Here is a 20,185-nt window from a genome sequence, read left to right on the forward strand (position 1 = left end):
CTAGAAACTCTTAACCTCCCATAACTGACTCCCCTGTACCACACCCCCCATCTTTTTTTTCCCTTCAGCTGAAGTGATATTTAAGGTGGTGGCTTCAGCCATTTTGGAGAGTTACTCAGTTCGCCTGGGTCTCTACAGGAGGTATACATGTTATTAAACTTTTATTTGTTTTTCTTATGTTAATCTTCAAAAGATTAACATCCCTTTTCTTATAGGGATGTCTAATGGGTAAAATATTTTGATTGGCATTCCACCCAACTGGAGAAGCAGAAACCTTTATATCTATAGCCACACCAGCACACTATGTTCTCAAATGATAATTCATCTACATCATTCATGCCTACTGTCCAGGTTCGAGGCCTTGAAGTTCTTTCTGTCAATGTAAGAAACATTCAGACCTGCAGAGAATTCTTGTGAGTTTATTTGAATCAAACTGTCCACAACTGCTGGGAAGCAAAATCTTAACCAATTGAGAAAATGCTCCAGAGAATGGAAGTTTTGCACCTTATTTTATACATTACAATCAAAAGTGAAAACAGTGGGTTACATGAAATTCACTGGTGATAGATTAGGGAGATGGGAGAAAGTAAAGTGGGGGGGGGGGGTAACCTCTGGGATTGGATAAAAAGTAAAATGACAGACATGTATATCATTTATATATGTGGGTACAGAATAGTTAGTAGTCTACAATTAACATGGTAACAATAACAATGAGAGGATTTGTAGTCTCTACTCTGGTGCATTGGTTGTGCCTGGGGGGCCAGAAAAAGGAAATTTGCTCTGACATCCCAGAAGTATGTTTTCTTAAATGCAAGAGATAATAGACAGGGGTAGTTAAGGTAAAGATTGACTTTTGTCAGGAAAGATTCTAACCTAAGACATGACTACCTGCATAAATTGCTTTCAGTTAAAAAGTTTTATTTTCAGACTATCCTTTGTGGTTACTTTCAGTCTCAGAGTTTGCAAGGCCAGCCATGCAGGCCTTCTCTGAGCTTGTCAGGTCAGCATGTGACCCCTTTTTGTCCACATTTCTATGACAATGTTGTAGGCAGTTAGACAGACATGAGCAGAGCAAGGACAATGGGCCAGGTACAGAATGTCATCAGGGTGAAAAGCACCAGGTGCCTAGCAATGGACAATCAATTGTAGGGTGGGACCTCACCCCCAGAGTGACTTTCCTTCCCAGGCATGTCACTGGTCATGTGGTTTGAACCCCCTGACCTTTCCTCCCTAAAGATAACATTTAGGCCTCATTTGTATTTTAGCTCCAGGCCCAGATAAGCAACAAAACCAGCCACGGATGATGTCAGGACCAGCTGCAATGAATAATAACCCCCTGCCCTGTTGCCGGCCAATCACTCAGTGGAGGCCACAACCCCTGAATGGACACACCTGGAAACCTACTGAATATTCTATTGAGATCTTCCCCTGGGACCTCCCCTAAAATCTCCACCATTAAAACCCTTAGGAAGGAGGAACCAGCATGCCCTTCCTTCCAGGAGCACAGCCGTGCCTTTCCCTTTCCCTTCCCCTCCCTCTCCCTGCCCCAGGCACGTTACCAGTACCTTTAGCTTCCTTATTCACAAACTCCAAGGACTCTTCCTTTACCTCTATAACTCGTTTCCTAAGCCCATTTTTTTCTAGGAATTACTTCTTCTACTTCTGTGATTTACCAGATAAATGTTCTTTTACAGTTTGGGTCTTGACTCTGAATGCTTTCCTAGCCAGGATCCAAGTACCGAGGTTGCTGAACACAGGTTTGGTCTGACCCTACCGGTCAGACACCTGGTGCCTGTTCCTGCCACCTACAACACTGGGGAAATCCCCTGTCCCACTGCCCATCGCACATACTGGGCAAATCTAGCCCTGGGCTACCCCATTCACCCTGTTCTGCTCTGTCTGTTCTCCCCAACTCACAATGAGCAGTTTAAAGTGACCACAAATCAAAAGTCTTTTTCTAGATTCTCTCGGGATACATGTGCCTATTAAATGTATATGAGATTGCTTTTTAACCAAAAAATATTGGGCAAGCATGAGGTATTGTTGCTGTTATATATAGTTACTTTGATTTATTCTAGTCCTGATACTGAGTTGGATAAATCTCTTCTTTGTACCTCAGCTTCTTCTGAAAGACTGGGAAGGTCCCATTAGATTTTAATAAATATTATGTGTAATTCTTAAGGGACTTTATATCATTTGGAAAATAAATTTAAACCAGTCTATTAACATTACTTATTTTGAACTTACAGTTTAGAATTTCCTGTATGTGAGGGTTTATTACACTTGTTTCCTGTATAATCCAGTCCAATAGCACAGATTCTAATGGCCTCATCACATCCTATATTCATAAGAGTTAAGTGTTACTGAGTTTATTTTTACAACCACAAACACTGATAGTTTGCATGAATGACAGTCTTTCCTCAAATCATATCCCTAAGTCCAAAAGCTCATTTCATTCACTGATCTTTTTATATTTGTAACATTATTTAAATTTAACAAATTGCTGCATGAGATTTATTTTGAATTTAATTATAGAGTCAAAATGCCACATATAATTATGAATGTAAGTAGCAGTCAATTCTTTACCCTGATAGCTTGGGAGAAGCTGTAAAATATAGCATCGTCTTTCTACATAATCTCCTATGAGTCTTCTCTCCCTGCCATTGAATCAGTGCTGACAAATAAAGTATCAGAATAGCAACTAATAAGAGGTCATGCTTTTGTGCTGAGCCCACCCCTTGCTCCTCATTCATGTTGATGCTAATGGGATGCCATTTAACACAGCCCAGGAAAATTCACAAAATCAGACTGCTTGGGAAGAATATTTGATCAAAGATGTACAGGTCACAGCACTCTAGGGGTTAGTTTAAAATAAGTAACATGACATCATTCCCTTTGTTATGAGTTAAAGACGTAAAGGGCATTTTTATACACTTGGGGAAGATATTCGGCAATCTGGAACAGAAGAGGCAAATATGAAGAAAACAACTATCTCATTTTTTAAAAAAATATATTTTATTGATTTTTTACAGAGAGGAAGGGAGAGGGACAGAGAGTTAGAAACATCGATCAGTTGCCTCCTGCACACTCCCTACCAGGGATGTGCCCACAACCAAGGTACATGCCCTTCACCAGAATTGAACCTGGGACCCTTCAGTCTGTAGGCCGACGCTCTATCAACTGAGCCAAACCAGTTAGGGCAACAACTACCGCATTGATGATAACATCATTTTTAATTCTATATGATGCAACTAGTGAGTTTCAAAATGGAACTGCAGGTCCCACCTAATCTCTGGGATTTAGGACGGACAAGAGATTTTTTTGGGTTCATCACTGAATGAGAGGTCTGGTATCTTCTTAATATTACACGTATGGAGTTTAGTTTACTAGCTGTAAGGCTTTGCACAGGTTATTTAACTTCTCTGGGTCTCAGTTTCTCTATTTATATTTTAGAGATAATAATACCCCATATAATTGTTGTTTGGATTAACGGAATATGCACAGTGCCTTGTCCATAGTGGTGGACAATAGTGTCAGTTGTCATTAATTTATATTTAGCTTTTTTTCTGCTTGTTTTTTCACCTCAGTTCCTACAGCTAGACAACTAATATATGTTTAGGGACTGTTTTATGTAGCCCAAGTTTTGATATTGGCAGCAACATTGTCTTTGTGGTTGTGAAGCCTGGGGGACTCTGGCTTTGCTGACCCTAGTACTCCCACTCAGCAGCTATCTTTATTTGGGGTTGCTATAACAAATATATCACAGCCTGGGTGTTGTAAACAACAAACATTTATTTCTAACCATTCTGGAGGCTGAAAAGTCCAAGATGAAGGTGCTGACAGCACCAGTTTCTGGTGAGGCCTGCTTCCTGGTTTGCAGATGGTCATCTTTGTATTGTGTCCTCACTTGGTTGAGAACATAGAGAGAAGAAGCAAGCTTTACATGGCTCTTGTTGTAAGGCCACTAACCCCATTCATGAGAGTCCCACCTGCATGACCCAGTGGCCTTCCAAAGGCCCCAAATCTTAATACCGTGGCATTAGGGATAGACTTTAACATCGGAGTTTGGGGAGGACACAGACATTCAGTTCATAGCCGCAGCCCTAGTTTGGGCCAGCTCCTTTCTCCAACTCTGCTTAGATGATTTTCATAAAACAAGTGAAATGTCTCAAGTGCTTAAATAAACCTTTCAAACATATGGGTATGTTCAAAACTTGTTAGGCAAATTTGCTAATTTAAAGGAACTAGGAAAGATTTCATAAAACAAATAATAATTTTATACTTTATTATTGTGTCTCTGATCACACTTTTCATGTATTTATTGCATTTTAAAGAAAATTTGGGATGTTCTCAGTTCTAAAATGACAGAATGAGTTTTAGAAAACTAGAAAATTACTAAAAGGAAGAGAAAAGGGGAGGCAAAGAAGAAAGGGAGCTAGAATTAGATATGTCCAACAGAGGCTCATATCCATTGATTTTATTTTTTATTGAGTTTATTGAAATGACATTGGTAAATAAAATTATATAGTGTTCAGATGTACCATTCTATAATACATCAACAGTATATTGTATTGTGTATTCACTATCACAAGTCAAGTTTCCATCCATCACCATTAATCCCCCTCTACTCTCTTCTACCTCCTTCCATCCCTTTTTCCTCTGGTAATCACCATACTGTTTTCTGTGTCCGTGAATATGTTTTTTCTTAATTCCTTCACCTTTTCATCCAGCCTTGCAATCCTCCTTCCCTCTAATAGCTCTCAGTCTGTTCTCTCTGAGTCTGTTTCTATTTTGTTGGTTTATTTTGTTCATTAGATTCCACATATGGTGAAATCATATGGTACATGTCTTTCCATTGATTTTCTTTTTTTAAACCACTTTACTGAGAAAAAATTTTCACACCATAAAAATTTCCTGTTATAAATGTATAATTCAATGATTTTAGTATATTTACAGAGTTGTGTAGCCACCACAGCAATGCAATTTTAGAACATTTTCATCAACTCAAAAAGAAATCTCATGCCCATTAATAGTCACTCCCCATTCATCACCTGCAGTCTTAATTAATAAGTAATCTACTTATGTCTCTATATATTCTATTCTACACATTTCATAGAATCAAATAATATAATATGTAGTCTTTTGTGTCTGGTTTATTTCTCTTACCATAATGTTTTTGATATTTGACCATGTTGGATCATGTATATTCATTCCTTTCATTGATTCTTAAAGAATGTTTTATAATTTTACTTTAATATTCAGGTGAAAATGCCTGATATTAAGTCTCTACTGAGAAATGTAAGACATGAGTTATAGTTATTTATAAAAGAATAACTCAAAAAATCTGAACACACTAGTGTATTTCAATCAAGCCATAGTGACTTGAGTAAAAAGAAGAAATAGTTTCAATCAGACAGTAAAACTGATTATTAAAGGTTAGAGTTGCTTGATACTAACAGTAGTTGAGGAAAAAAATGCCCTGGATATAGGTATTGGAAAAGGTGGAGGACAGAGAATCTCTCCTTGGACAATTATAGCAGAACTTTGGGTAATGAAGGCCTCCTGTGGGTGCTAGATAGTGAAATCATAGTGCTGAAAGTTTCCATGGACTCTTGGGAAAATGTGATGAATAAATAGCTAATATAAGATGTAGTTACAATCTATCCAAGGAAGAATAGTGGGCAAAATTTATCAAAAGCACAACCATTTTTAAATAGACTTTAATTTTTGGAGCAGTTTTAGGTTCACAGCAAAATTGAGGGGAAGGTACAGAGATTTCCCATATATCTGCTGCCCCTACACAGGCATAGCCTTCCCTATTATCAATATCCCCCACACGAGTTTTACGTTTGATAAACCTACATTGACATAGTATCACCTAGAGTCCATAGTTTATATTAGGGTTCACTCTTGTACATTCTATGGGTTTGGACAAATTCATAATGACATGTATTCACCATTATAGAATCATAAAAATTTCTCTAAAAATTCTCTGTGCCCTCCCACCCCACTAATCTCTGGGAACCATTCATCTTTTTATTATCGTCATTGTTTTGCCTTTTTCTAGAATGGCATGTAGCCTTCTCAGATTAGCTTCTTTCACTTAATGAGTTTTCTCCATGTCTTTTCATGGCTTGATAGCTCACTTATTTTTATTGTTGAATAATATTTCATTCTATGGATATACCATGGTTTGTTTATGCAGTAACCTACTGAAGGATAGCTTGGTTGCCTCCAAGTTTTGGCAATTATGATGTGCAGATTTTTGTGTGGCATAAGTTTTCATCTCCTTTGGGTAAATACCAAGGAGCTCAATTGCTGGGTCACATGGTAAGACTATTACGTTTTGTATTTACTAAGTTTGGTGGCACTGTTTTACTGGTATTTTCATTTTGCACTAGGCTCTGCAAATTATGTAGCTGACCATGCCAGGACCCCATTTAAGGGGCAAGAAATTGTGCTAGAGGTAGGAGCCCTATCTTGGTTGAGAAGGGACAAAATAGCCAACTATGGGCCAACCTTGGAGGTCATGGGGGCCTAAAAGATGGGCATGGGAGGAAAACTTGTGGGACATAAGCTGATGTATGGACATGAATATGTGGGAAGGTAATTATTGCCAGGAAACCCACCATCACATGAGTGGGAGTTGTGGGAGATTTTGAAAATACATTTTATTTCATTTTACTTTTCTGCAATTAAAAGATAAAGAAAAAAATTAACAAAGGGTTTTTGAAATGTTTTTCAAGAGGTCCAGAATGTGTACATGTTTTTCTGGCCCCACATAAATTTTTCCTACATGCATTTGTCCTTTTTATTCAGAAAACATCATGAAATAGCAGCACAGTTAGTGGACTATTAATATTGCTTGGTTATAAAAACAACTTATTTTTTGTGGTACAAGTAATAGAACCAAATGGTATTGCAAGTTTGAATGATCCTTAATTCAGTACACAAATAACTATAAAAGTTGAGAAGTTCTCTTTATAGGTATAACTAGAGGCCTAGTGCACAAAATTGTTCATGGATAGGATCCCTAGACCTAGCCTGCGATCAGGGCCATCTTCTGCCCGCTCACCAGTCCCCAGTCCCACCCTGCCGCCGACACCCACCCCAGTTCCCCATTCGTCATCTGGTGATCTACTGGAGCCTGCCGGCTGGGGGGAGGAACCAAGAGGTCAGCCATTCTGCCCAAGTGCCAGTCCCGCCCTGCCGCGGACACCCACCCTGATTCCCTGTGGTTCCCCATTGGCCATCCAGTGATCAGAGCCTGCAGGCTGTGGGGAGGGACGGAGAGGTGGTCAATGCACCTCATAGCGACTGGTTGATTGGTGGTTCTGGTCATTACACCCTTATGGTCGCTGGCCTTTTATTATATAGGATATTTAAAATGTTTATTATCAAGGGCATGTTAATCCCAAATAAAGCCTTAAAATCCATTCAGAGTCCAACTTGTTGCATTCCAATGTTGAGTTATAGTATTTTAGAGTGCTTGCATTTTGCTTCCTTCTGTGGTAGCATACTGGCAAACTCCAGTTTACCTCAGAAAGTTAAGGATGAAATTCTTAATCTGCACTCTGAATTTTCTTTTCTTAACAGTTCAAGGTGCCTCTTGATGTATTCCCCTGATACAGAGGAATTTACACATTTAACTCTTAGAATATTGCAATAAAAATATTCCTGATTTTTTTGGGGTATGAAGAAATCATCCTTCAGTTTGTGTTGAGAATTTGAGTTCCAATCCTCATCTTAGTTAGCATGGCATAAATAATATGAAAACAGCCATGTTAGAAAATGCATTTTTCCCCTTAACATTGGTTTTAACAATGTTTTTTGTTGTTGTTGTTAATCCTCACCTGAGGATATTTTCCCATTGATTTTTTTAGGGAGAATAGAAGAGAAAGGGAAAGACAGAGCAAAACATCAATGTGAGAGAAACACATCGATTGGTTGCCGCCTGCACGAGCCCCAACAAGGGCCCATGCAAGGGAGGATCCAGCAACCAAGGTATGTGCCCTTGACCAGAATTAAACCTGGGACCCTTTGGTCCGCAGGCCAATGCTCTATCCACTGAACCAAATTGTCTAGGGCCACAATGATTTTTTTAAAAATTAACACCAAAGCAAAGGCAACAAAAGCAAATAAACAAGTGGGACTACATCAAACTAAAAAGCTTCTGTACAGCAAAGCAAATCATCATTAAAATGAAAAGGCATCCTACTAAATGAGAGAAAATATTTACAAGTCATATATCTGATAAGGGGTTAATATCCAATATGTAGATAAAGAACCCATGCAACTCAATAGAAAAAAAAGTCCCCACAAAATAAAACAACCAATTGAAAAACGGAAGAGGATCTGATAACATACTGATGGACAACAGGTATATAAAAAGGAGCTCAACATCACTAATCATCAGAGAAATGTAAATAAAAAAACCTCAGATCTATTAGAATGGTGATTATAAAAAAAGACAAGGAGTAAGTGTTGGTGAGGATGTGGAGGAAAGGGAACCCTAGTGCACTGTTGGTGTGAATGTAAATTGGTGCATTTACTATGAAGTTTCCTTTAAAAATTAGAAAGTAGCCATAGCTGGTTTAGCTCAGTGGATAGAGCATCAGCCTGAGGCCTGAAGGCTCTCAGGTTCAATTCTGCTTAAGGCACATGCCTGGGTTGCGGGCTTGATTCCCAGTAGGGAGCGTGCAGGAGGCAGCCGATCAGTGATCTTTTCTCATTGGTGTTTCTATCTCTCTTCCCTCTCCCTTCCTCTCTGAAATCAATAAAAATATATTAAAAATAAATAAATAAAAATTATAAAGTAGTATAATTCAGCAATTCCAATGAAAACACTAACTCTAAGGATATGTACCCCCAGGTTCATTGCAGTATCCTATCTAATAAAAGAGAAACATGGTAATTAGCCATAACTTCGCTACCCTTCCCATTGGCTAATCAGGGAGATATGCAAATTAACTGCCAATTAAGATGGCGGCCGGCAGCCGAGGTCTGAGCTAAAGCCGGCTCTCAGCTCCAGTGACAGCCATAGAAGTAAATAAATACCAGAATTTAAAAAAAAGGAAAAAAGGAGAGGCTGGGAGCTTCAGTCACGCGCCAGCCTGAAAACGGCCCTCAGCCCCTCACCCAGGCTGGCCAGGCACCCAAGTGGGACCCCCTCCCTGATCCAGGACACCCTTTAGGGCAAACCAGCAGGCCCCCACCCATGCACCAGGCCTCTATCCTATATAGTAAAATGGTAATATGCCTTCCAGCACCAGGATCAGCGGAGCAGTGAGGCCTCCCAGCACCGGGATCAGCGGAGCAGTGAGGCCTCCCAGCACCGGGATCAGCGGAGCAGTGAGGCCTCCCAGCACTGGGATCAGTGGAGCCACAAGGCCTCCGGAATCCGGGATCAGTGGAGCAGGGAGGCCTCTTAGCACCAGGATCAGCGGAGCCATGAGGCCTCCTGGCTCCTGGAGCAGCGTGACAGGGGGCAGGGCCCAAACCCCTTGATTGCCCTGTGGCTCTGTGTGTGACAGGGGGCGGGGCCACAACCTCCCCATCGACCCTGCACTGAGTGTGACAGGAGGGAGTGCCCCAACCCCCTGATTGGCCCTGCTCTGTGGGTGACGGGGGGTGGTACCCCAACCTCCCCATTGACCCTGCCTTGAGTGTGACAGGGGGCGGCGCCCCAACCCCCCAATCGGCCCTACCCTGAGCATGACTGAGGGTGGCATCGCAACCTCCTGATCCGCCCTGCTCTGTGCATGACAGGGGGTGGCGCCCCAACTCCTCAATTGGCCCTGCTCTGAGCCCGACCAGGAGCTGCGGGGCAGGCACCCAGGGATTGGGCCTGCCCTCTGCCACCTGGGAGTGGGCCTAAGTCAGCAGGTCGTTATCTCCCGAAGGGTCCCAGACTGTGAGAGGGCACAAGTGGGGCTGAGGAACACCCCCCCCCCAAGCCAGTGCACAAATTTTTGTGTACCAGGCCTCTAGTTATTTATAATAGACAAGACATGGAAGCAACCTAAGTGTCCACTCATGGATGAATGAAGAGAATATGATATGTACTAATATATATATATATATATATATATATATATATATATATATATCAGCTAAAAAAAAGAGAAGGATATCTTGCCATTTGCAACAACATGGATGGACCTTAAGGGCATTATGCTAAGTGAAATAAGTCAGAGAAAGGTAAATCCTGTATAGTCTCACTTACATGTGGAATCCCAAAAAACAAAAAAACTAAGCTAAGAAATATAGAGAACAGATTGGCAGTTGCTGGGAATGGTTAAATGGGTAAAATGGCCCAAAGATACAAACTTCCAGTTATAAAATAAATGTCATGGAGCTGTATTGTATAGCATAGTGATTATAGCTAATAAATACTGTATTATATATTTGAGAGTTGCTAAAAGAGCAGATCTTATAAAAGAGCAGATCTTAAAAATTCTTACCACAAAAAAAAATTTGTAACTATGTCTGGTGATGGATGTTACAAAGATTTATTGTGGTGATCATTCATAACATTACAAATATTGATTCATGCTGTTCACTTGAAATTAATATAATTTATACGTAAATTATTTCTCAATAAAAATAAAATCCTAAAAAATTACATTTTTCCTCTCCCTACTGCCATTTTTGGATCAGAGAAAATATGATATGATATAAAATATGATATTAAGTTAAGGTCATTAAACTTTCAGGAAAATTGAGGAATATATAGATATCATGCCACATTTCAATATTTCTAAATATTTAAGGCCTTATCTATACTAATAATAGAAGAATATGCAAATTGTTTGGGATGCTGTCACAGTAACAGTAACCACCAAACAGCAGGCTGCGTGGGGTGACCAGGCCAGCAGGGGGTTAGTGAGGGTTGACCAAATGACTGAACAGCAGGCTGCGTGGGGCAACCAGGCTGGCAGAGGGGGCAGTTGGGGATGACCAGGCCGGCAGGGGGGGAAGTTAGGGGCCATCAGGCCAGCAGGCAGAGGTGGTTAGGTGTGATCAGGCTGGCAGGGGCCGGGGAAGTTAGGGGCGATTAGGCAGATAGGCATGTGAGCAGTTAGGAGCTACCGGTCCCGGATTGTGAGAGGGATGTCTGACTGCCAGTTTAGGCCTGATTTCTGGGATCAGGCCCAAACCAGCAGTTGGACATCCCCTAAGGGGTCCCGGATTGGAGAGGGTGCAGGCTGGGCTGAGAACACCCCCCTCCCCACCCCCGTGCCTCTAGATTGATATAAAAGGGAATGATGCCCTGCTACTAAGATTTTAGTTCTTTACTGATCTCTCTTGCTTTAACAACCTTGCTTAGTGGCCTTACTCTATTATTCTGACTCAATAGTCCTGGGGGATGGAGTACAAATGGCCAACAAATGAGTCTCTAATGTTAGGTTGAAAACAATGGCCCATAGGCCCACCTCTGCTACCTGCTTTGATTTTAGAGAGAGAGAAAGGAAGAGGGAGAGAGAGAACATTGTAAACATACTTCTGTTGAAACACAATTACACCCATTAGTCTATTTGTTGTCTATGTCTGCTTTTACATTACAACAATAAAGTTGAATCCTAGAGAGAGAGAGACCATATATGGCTTGCAAAGCTGAAAATATTTACTTCCTGGCCTTTTACAGGAAATATTTGCTGACCTCTGCTCTATCTTATTTGCTCTGTTTAAAAAGAGATTCCAGCGCAGCTGGCATGGCTCAGTGGTTGAGCATCAACCTATGCCCCAGGAGGTAGCTAGTTGGATTCCTGGTCAGGGTACATGCCTGGTTGCGGCCTTGATCCCCAGCAGGGGCGTGCAAGAGGCAGCCTACTGATGTTGATGTTTCTCTCTCATTGATGTTTCTGTTTCTATTCCTCTCTTCTTTCCTCTCTCTCGAAAATCAATAAAAACAAATTTAAAAACAAAGAGAGGCCAAGCTCTAACCGGTGTGGCTCATTGGTTGAGTGTCATCCCAAGCATGAAAAGGTCATTGGTTCGGTTCCTGGTTGGGCACCTGCCAGGTTGCAGGTTTGATCCCTGGTCAGTGTGCCTACATGAAGCAACTGACCGAAGTCTCTCTCTCTCTCTCTCTCTCTCTCTCTCTCTCTCTCTCTCTCTCTATCTCTCTCTCTCTCTCTCTCTCTCTCTCTCTCTCTCTCTCTCTCCCCTTCCTTTCTCTCTCTCTAAAATCAATTAAAAAATTAAAAATAAAAAGAGAGTCCAACATACATCCAGTTTCAGAAGAACAATGTGAAATAAGCACTATATTCACTTTTGTTCATTTACTGTTGTCATTCATTCATGGAAGTAAATATTTTCTTCTCATTATACTCTTCTCCAGACAAGTGAAAGTAGTAAAACATTGTACAAGATGCTTCAACCCCAAATATCACTTTTTAAGCTGAAGGGTCTTCTCATGATATCAAGTCATTGTTAACTTTAAACTGTTGAAACAAACCAGGAATAAAACCCCTGTTGTAAATCAGAGTCTTTTTTATATTTCTTTAAAATTGTCAACTGAGGTTTGGTACTTCAAACTCCAACACACTCTGAGGAATATTATCTCATTTGAGCTTCAAAATGAGCTCTAAAATCCTTTGGGTACACAGGGACAAACAGTTCCCACTTTACAGATGAGGAAACTGAAAGTCAAAACTGTTAAGTGTATGTTTCAAAGTCAGGTTACTGAGTGAAAAATTTGATCCTTTTTTTTACACAATGTATTTTTTAAAAATTTTCAATTACAGTTTATATTCAACATTAATTTGTATTAGTTTGAGGTATACAGCATAGTGGTTAGATAATCATGTATTTCTTATGAAGTGATCCCCCTGGTATTTCCAGTGCCCACCTGGCACCACACATAGTTATTACAATGTTATTCACTATATTCCCTGTGCTGTACTTTACATCCCTATGACTGTTTTGTGACTGCCAAACTACTTCTTAATCCTTTCACCTTTTTTTCACTCAGACCCCCAACCCTTTCCCCTCTGGCAAGCATCAGTCTGATCTTTGATGAGTCTGTTTCTATTGACAAGTTTGACCTTAAACTTGCCAGATTTGTGGTATTTCTAACTGCATCTTAGTATCATCCATTTTTACTGTTAATCATGGCATGTGCCGTTATTAGTTCCTGAGGGTCTTCTACTTGCTACGCAGTTTATATACAATGCCATTTGACTTCCACACAATTTTCTGAGATGGTTGGTATTATACTCATTTTATAAAGGAAGAAACTAAAATTATAAAGGCTATGTAACTAGCCTCAAATCACACAACCATTAAAACTGTTTGACTCCAAAGTGTGAACTCTTCCTACTCCACCATATCTGGGCTTCAATACAGAGCTAGCTTGGATCTGATGATTCCAAGGAAAAAGGAATCTGTTTCAAGTTTATGATAATGTATATGAATTTTACAGATTTTTAAGAATCAATCTTTGTCATTGTAATTTTTACTTACATGAATACTAACTGAATGTAGACGATACAAATTATATAAATAAAAACAATAGAGAAAGAAAATGAAATGATTTTTTTTTTAAATTCAAGGTTGAAGATTTGTCATAGATTGATCTCACTCATCTAAATAGTCAGCTAGCCAGCTTTTAGCAATTTGGCAACTAATGTGTTCAGAGATAGAAAAAGTAATGAGCAAATTGGCTAAACTTGGTTATTCATAAATATTGATCATTTATTTGTTTGATATCTTCATTTGTTATATATTCCCGTCAGTTAGGATGGCAATTTCATGTATATACTTTACTGATTTTCTCTGCAGGGACCCATACTCAGTATTTCATATAGTGCTGCCTATAATTAAAAGTAAAATTCCTCAAGCTGATAATGATTCTTCATATTAGAAGTCTCATCAAAGTGATGGCTCATTAATTTCATCCTTTTTTTTCTGTCACTGTTCTAAGGTATCTGGCCTTTTGTAGGAGGCCCACCTGTCCATTTCCCTTGGACTGGGGACCTCCCTGGCGTGCAGGACTTGCAGCTCTGAGACCAGAACAGGAAGATTTTAAACAGGGAGGTACCACAGAACTGTGCATCAGAATTTTTAGAATGTAGGGCTCTAATATTTTTATTTTCAGTCATCCATGCTCTTTAGAATAAGATAAAATAACATTTTTAAGTTGAAAAATATTTTATAAAAATTTTAAAAATTTATATTTGTTATTCAAAGTATTACAATGTCCTCTTCTTTCCCCCTTCAACCCCCTACATCCTGCATCCAAGATAATTTAACATTTTATCCAAAAAGTGAGAATATCAGTGTCCATTTTATATATATATATTTTTATATATATATATTTTATTGATTTTTTACAGAGAGGAAGGGAGAGAGATAGAGAGTTAGAAACATCGATGAGAGAGAAACATCAATCAGCCGCCTCCTGCACATCTCCCACTGGAGATGTGCCCGCAACCCAGGCACATGCCCCTGACCGGAATCGAACCCAGGACCTTTCAGTCCGCAGGCCGACGCTCTATCCACTGAGCCAAACCGGTTTCAGCCCATTTTATATATTTTTATAAGATAAATAAATATATCTTATATTTTTTAAGCAAAAAAGTAGTTTCAACGAGCAACCTTATACAAAAGATTCTCCTAGTTTGGCTCTCTTAATTAATACCCCCTATACCACGGGTGGGCAAACTTTTTGACTCAAGGGCCGCAATGGGTTCTTAAACTGGACTCAGAAGAAGGAGCTGCGGCCGTGTTTCCCGGCGTTGCCATGTTAACACTGCTGCTGGTGAAGGAGCGGAGGGGAGAGCAAGAGAACCCTCCGCTCTTTCTGCTCCGCGGGCCGGATAGAACAGCCGAATGGGCCGGATCCGGCCCGCGGGCCGTAGTTTGCCCACGGCTGCCTATACATTAAAAAGTGAAACATTGAATTTGGGGATTCTGCATGATTTACTGAGATTTTTGCCAGGACAGTTGTTAGTAAACTCTTATTTTCTTACTGAATTGAAATAACACATTTAGCATATGAACTTGGATCTATGGTTGAACTTTCTAACAGGTTTTTGGTCTATTCTAGTTATGTGTCATTATCATATTGTTTTGACCACAATATCTTCATAGGTTTTATATGGGACACATTTTTCCTTTTTCAAAAATATTCTGTAGCAATTCTGATGTATTTATTATTTCAAATGAATAGTGTGGCTCAGTGATTGAGAATTGACCTAGGAGGTCATGCTTCAATTCCCAGTCAGGGCACGTACTCGGGTTGTGGGTTCGATCCCCAGTGGGAGTTCTGCAGGAGGTGGCCAATCGATAATTCTCACCCATCACTGATGCTTCTATCTCTCTCTCTCCTCCTTCCTCTCTGAAATCAATAAAAAAAATTATATATTTCATATATACATTTCAATTCCAAGAAAATATATGTATTATTTCTGAGAAAATACTATTGGGATTTTGATTGGACTTGAATTAAATGTATATATTAAATTGGAAAAAAGTAATTTTATTTTATTTTTTTAAAATAATTTTTATTTCTTGAAGTATTACAAAGAGTATTACATATGTCTCCTCCCCCCCTCCCTTGACATTCCCCCAGCCTCCCCTACCCCCTAGTGTCTTGTGTCCATTGGTTATTCTTATACGCATGCATATAAGTCCTTCGGTTGATCTCTTAGCCCCCTCCCAAACCATCCCCAGGCTTCCCACTATAGTTTGACAGTCTGTTCAATGCTACTCTGCCTCTGTATCTACCCCTGTTCATCAGTCTATACTGGTCCCCATTACCTGTTTCAACCTCACCAGGGCCGTCCCAACCTCACTGGAGTCATCCCAACCTCATCAGGGTGTTTTGTCCTTACCAGGGCCGTCTTGATGTCACTGGGTCCATCCCTACCTCACAGGGGCTATCCCTACCTCACCGGGGCCATCTCAACCTTGCTGGTGCCGTACCTCGCCAGGGCCGTTTCGGCCTCACCGGGGCTGTCCCAACCTCACCAGGGCCGTCTCAACCTCCCCGGGGCCATTCCGACTTCACCACGGCCGTTTCGGCCTCACTGGGGCCATTTCAACCTCACTGGGGCTGTCCCAACCTCACTGGGCTGTTTCAACCTCACCGGGGCCCTTTTGGCTTCACCGGGGCTGTTTCAACCTCACCAGGGCCGTCCCAACCTCACCGGAGCTGTCCTGACCTCACCAGGGCCATCTCGACCTCACTGGTGCCATCTCGACCTTGCCGGGGCCATTCTGGCCCTGGATGCTGTCCCAACTTCACTGGGGCCGTCCCAACCTCACTGGGGCTGTCTCGACCTCACCGGGGCTGTCCCGGCCTCACCGGGGCTACACGAAGTTTGGCACTCCGTCCCCTGCCGGGCGGCTCCCCACCAGACAAAATCTCTAGGCGTTCCTGGTGGCTGAACATCCGGCACGCCTGCTCGGACTTTGCCCTCCACCAAGTGCACAGACTGCCCGTCTGCCATCCCCCAGCATCCCACGCGAGACTGGAACCGGTGGGCGTGCTTGTGCGCCTGCTGGTACAGCGGTTCCACATCGCCGGCCCAACCAGGCCCGGCCCCGGCCTGCCCCGAACCCGACTCCGCCCCCAGAGTGCATCCCTCCTGGATGCGAGGAGCCGAAATCTGCAGCCTGCTGGGTTGGGCTCTGTACTTGGTGCCTCTGCACATCCTACTCAGTCTCAATGCTCTTCTTTCTTTCCTTCCAGTTGTAGAGCTTCCACTGGGCCAGCTTTTCCATGGTTCCATATGAGAGCTGCTTGTCCTGTAGTTGGTAGTTTCGATGTTGTTGTGGGAGGCAGCACGCACAGGTCTCTCCTGGGTCTGCTTCTTAAGTGTGTCTCCCATGGGTAAGTCCGAAATTTGTTGGGTTAGGCTGCAAAAGTGCAGGTAGGTCTTTTTGTGCACCTGGCACAGCCTGGATGGGGATGTAAATTGATTAGGGCTGGGTCTCAGGGAGTCACCAGGGCGGAGCAAATAGCAATGGCGGCATCTCCGCGGCTCCTCGCCTCTCAGGGACACCGGGACTTCACGTCTCCCAGTGCCGGTGAGCAGCTGTGCGCCAGAGCCTCCCTCGCTTTCTGACCGCTGCAGGGCTGTGCCGCCTCTCCCCATGGGGCCTGGGGCCTCAGAGATCCGCCCTGGGCAATCTGATTGAAAAAAAAACGTGCATCCAGTTGCGCGACTGTGTACCTCTGTTTTTGCACCTCTGTAGCTCCTACTCAGTCTCACTGCGCTTCTTTCTCTCCTTCCAGTTGTAGAACTTCCACTGGGCCAACTTCCCCATGGTTCTGAATGGTGGTTGTTTGTCTTATAGTCAGTAGTTTCAATGATGTTGTGGGAGGCAGCATGCACAGGTTTACTCCCTACGCTGCCATCTTGGTTCTCCTGAAAAAAGTAATTTTAAATCATGTTATCCTCTCAATCATGACATACACATTGATTAATGTCTCTTTTATGTCCTTCAATAAAATGTTATGATTTTTCTCTATAGGTTCTTTCTTGTTCAATTTATGTTTGGGTATGTTTTAGCTCACTGTCTAACTGTCTTTCATTGTCAGAATCTAACTCCTCCATGGCATATATTAAATCTATGCTGTCTAATACAATAGCCACCAGCCACACACGGTGATCAAAATTTAATTATTAAATAAAATTTAAAATTTGGATCTAATTTTAATTAGTTATTACTATATTTTCCTTAAAAATTTATGTCTAGCCACTTTACCAAATTATTTTTATTAATTCTTATGTTTAATAGTCTCATTGATTTTCTAGGTATGTAGTGAAATAACCTACAGGTATTTAAGAAGATATCTGGATAACTTTGAGGTGGGGAGAGAACTGGTTACATAAGTTAGAAAACTCAAGTCATAGAAATGATGGGCTTAGCTACATATTTTTAAACCTCTATATAATAATAACTAGCATACACCGAGCATTGTTTTAAGAAGTTTATATTTACAAAGTGATCAGTATATGCTAGTTACAAGTTGGTTGTATGACTTTTGACAATTACTGGGGTCAGCTAGCTGTCATTGTCATAGGCTTTTTGGGAGTTTTCCTTCAAGAAGTTGTAGGGTTGAAGCTAAGCAAAGATGGAATTCGTGAACAGATGAGAATGGTCAGAGAAAAGGGAGGGAGCCCTTGATTCTCTGGAGAGTGAACACACAAGGGCTGTCATTTGGGTAATTAGGGCTTTTGATGGCTAAAGAGGAAGACAAATACAGAAGCAATGAGATCAGAAAGGAACCAAATATATCAGCGAACTCCACTTTAGGGGACACAATTTAAGAGAGGTTAAAAGCCTCAAAATTTCCCTTTTAAGCTAATATAAGAATAGCGGGTTACCTAAATTTTATGGAGGCAACTCTATGTGGTATGTGTAATCAAAGCTGGAAAGAGCATTGGCAGTTCTTTTCTAGTCAAGTGATCTAACAGCCATTGTCTTGAATTTAGGGCAGAATTTGGCCAAGCTGTTGCATCTCTTAATTGATGTAATACAGCTTGAGACAATCATCTATCCAACAGAATGCTTCTTGGCATGCCTGGGGACCTAGGACATTCCATTACTCGTGCCAGACAACCAACATGCAATGTTTCATGTCCCACCAGTGTGCTGTTAGTAAGCTAATAACAGAAACTTGAAATCACCACAGTGCACATCAATCGGTATAAAAATTAGACCCTGAATTCTTCATTACTCAATCCTACTAATGTTTATAGAATCTGATTATTATACTAAGTGGTGGTGTTAGCATCAAAATATGTGAACAATCCTGGAATATCTGCACTTTAGACAAAGAGATCATCTTCCTAGTACGTTGTCTCTGTGTCCTGCAGATAACGATCCCCTCCACCAGGGGTCTCTAGCTCCCTGGCATTATCGGAATCTAAGTCCTCCATGGCATATACTAAATCTGTGTTGTCCAATACAACAGCCACCAGCCCCACGGGGCGATCTAAATTTAAATTAGTTAGGATTACAGAAAATTTAAAATTCAGTTTCTCAGTTGCACTAACCACATTCTATGTGCTCCGTAGCCAGATGTGGCTAGCGATTCCCATACTGGACAGTACAGGCATTGCAGATGCCATTAAAAGGACAAAGAGGCAGCACCTGTCCTGACTGCTCTGGCTAAGTCTTCAGGACTCTGTTTGAATCCTCCCTTTTAAACAGCTAGTGTCCTGGTTGGATGATGAAAAGATTCTCTGTGAGCCCATTCAATTTACTCTCCCTCATAGCCAGCATGTTATCGCTCTTTAATAATTTATAGATAACATTTCATTTTTTTCTCTAAGATATGTGGTAAAAAAAATCACAAGGCCTTAATTCTCTTTCCCCTCACCTCCCCAATCTGCTCCTAACAAGCAGATGAGAGAACTTCACTGGGCTTACATCTGCTCCTGATTGGGTGACCAGATGTCCTCTGAGACCTGAGACACTGGAGCCTATACTGAAAGTGGCTCCTTAAATTAGTCCTCTCCGTCAGATACCATTTTTAAAAGCGCATATTACTCTTTCAGTAGAAACATAGCCATGGACTATAATCTCTGTCCTATACACTGACATTTTTAACAAGTTGTTTTAAAATTGTTTTATTTTAAAGGAAAAAAGGGGTTCTTTTTGATTCTAATGTACCTGTTTTTCTCAAACTATAGGTGAAAATGTTTTTGTATCTGGAGTTTCTCTTGCAGGTAGTATTCACCCTCCAGCGAGTGGGCCAAATCTTCGCCCATGTGTGTGTAGCTCATTGCATATCATATCGATAACTCATGTAATTGAATACAGTGAACATCACTGATGAAATGGAGTTTAGGGCGTGAAAACTGTGGGCAGATGATTAAAATGGAAATGGCAGTCAGGAGCCTCAGTTGTTCCCCCCAGGTGTTTTGTTGGCAGAAATTTAAACAACAAAACAAAACAACTTTTCTATCAAACTCCACCTGAAATTTTTTCAACTACAATGATGCAAAGAAAATACATGCTAATTATGAGCAGGAACATTATCTATTAATATGTTAATGAAGCAGGTTTGCTAATGGTGAGAGACCTGAATTTTAATAAAATTTTAAGAGCTTCTTGATTACGTGTTTGTTAGTGGATATGATCATTTTAAATTATCTCTAGGTGGCTTTGCATGGAATAAAACCTACATTAGGACTGTATTCTAAACAGGCCTTAATGAAGCAGG

The sequence above is a fragment of the Myotis nattereri genome (assembly GCF_964212035.1).
Source record: "Myotis nattereri genome assembly, chromosome: 1".
NCBI classification, from domain to species: Eukaryota; Metazoa; Chordata; class Mammalia; order Chiroptera; family Vespertilionidae; genus Myotis; species Myotis nattereri.